Genomic DNA, 2339 nt, shown 5'->3' with positions numbered 1-2339 from the left:
AAGCATCCTAGTGAATATAAATAATTTTATTATTTTGTCTATATTGAATTTATTTCATTTACACTTCATTTTTTAGCTGAAAATAGGTTTTTAAGACCTGAATGTGTAAAGTAGGGATGTCGAAGAAAAGGCACAGTTCTCAAATGCAGAAAACTACTACAAAAAGTGGTGTGATTTGTCTAGGCATTTGCTGCCTTGATGCTTTGCGTGCCTGAGATCAGGGGTTAAACCCACTGTTCTTTGAGATCCTCCCAATTCTAAGAGCTATATATCTATGAACCAGAATCTGAAGGGGAATAAAAATAAAGCCTTTTCTCATTAGTATGTCTAAGAAACATTTTCCAACTAGATTGTATTATATCTCTGTGCCATGTCATATACTATCTACATGTCAAGTGGAAAATATAGTTGGAAATTTTTGTTTTTGCCAAATATAACTCTGTTCTGGGAAAGTACTTTCTTTACCAACCATGGCTATTCAGTCACATCTTAGAATGTAGTATAGGTGTCCAAGGAATACCCACCATGGTCTTCTGAGTCACTGAATCAACTCTTAAGAAAAATTACAGATATATTACAAAGGCACCAGGGACTGGCATATTGTCCACCTGTTTTTCTTGCAGATGTCTAACCTAGCCAACCAATTGGTTGTGCATTGTGAGAGGGGAGAACAGAAGCATCCTGTAATAGCCAAGCAAGTTGGTTTCTTAGACATCTCCATATGACTGTCTCATAGGTCTATCGTACTTAACATATCCAAATCAAACCTAATCCCCAAAAAGTGTTCTACATGTAATCTATCTACACACAATCCTATCTCGGTAAATGGCACCACCGTACACCCAGGAATTCAAGTCCAAACCTAGGACTCATTCTAGTTCCTACTTTACCTCACTCCCCAAATCTAATTCACCAACACATTCTGGAAATTCTGAACAAATGCTTCTGAAATAAATCCTGAAGTTCACCATTACTCTTATGATCCTACTCTAAGCCACCATCATCACTCATCTGGACTGCCATAAAAGCCTCCTGTTTTCACTGTTGCTCCTCTATACTCCATTCTCTAGCCAGAAAATATAATCATCTTTAAAAAACACAAATCAGGCGCTTCCCTGGTGGCGCAGTGGTTGAGAATCCGCCTGCCGATGCAGGGGACAGGGGTTCGTGCCCCAATCCGGGAGGATCTCGCATGCCGCGGAGCGGCTGGGCGCATAAGCCATGGCCACTGAGCCTGCGCGTCCGGAGCCTGTGCTCCGCAATGGGAGAGGCCAGAGCAGTGAGAGGTCCGCGTACCGCAAAACAAACAAACAAAAAACAACAAAACACAAATCAGTCCGTATCTCTCCCTTGTTTAATTCAACCCTGTCCATGGACTTTCACTATAATTAAAACATAGCCAATAGTCTTACCAAACCCTATAAGATCCTACATGATCTGGCCTCTGCCTACCTCTAAGGTCTCACCTCCTACCTCTCACCCTTTTCTTCAATTCACCCCAACTAAATTGTCTTTTTCTTCTGTCCCATGAACCTGTACACCAAGTTCCGTTGCACTCGGTGCCTTTGGGTTACTGTTCTCTATGCCTGATATGCTTTTCCTGGACCTTTTTATAACTGTCTCCTCATAATTCAGGTCTCAGCTCAGGGATCACCTCCACAGAGAAGCCTCTTCACCTCTCCTCTCCCTATTCATTAGATTTATTTTGGGATTTGATTTTTTTAAAGCTATTGTCATCTATTACTTTGACTTTTTAAATTAAGAAAAAATAAATATATAAACAAATAAAATAGCCTCCCTAGTCACTTTTATATGACTTTGTTTTGTTTTCTTCATTATAATCATAATTTTCTCAAATTAATATTTTTATTTATGAGTTTACTTGTTTATTATGGGTTTCTCACTATAATGTAAGCTCCATGAGAAGGGGGATTTGTTTTAATGACCCCCATGTCTGCCATATCAACCAGTGTATCCCAGCACCTACAAGGTCTTTTGTACATTGTAGACTCTCAATAAATATTTGTTAAGTGCATAGATTTCAGTTGCCTAAGAGAAAAGTAGTTTTCTCTTGGCTGAGAATGGTCACATGCATTCATTTAAAAAGAATGTTTTAATGAAATATTTTGTTCAAGTTGGGTTCTGTTTGCATGTTAAGATACTATTGCCAGGGACTTCCTTGGTGGTCCAGTGGTAAGACTCCACGCTCCCAATGCAGAGGGCCAGGGTTCGATCCCTAGTCGGGGAACTAGATCCTGCATGCATGCCGCGACTGAGTCCACATGCCGCAACTAAAGATTCCTGAATGCCGCAGTGAAGATCCGGCATGCCGCAGCTAA

This window comes from Mesoplodon mirus (assembly GCF_964341445.2).
Source record: "Mesoplodon mirus genome assembly, chromosome: 7".
NCBI lineage: Eukaryota > Metazoa > Chordata > Mammalia > Artiodactyla > Ziphiidae > Mesoplodon > Mesoplodon mirus.
This window is presented reverse-complemented; position numbering follows the sequence as displayed.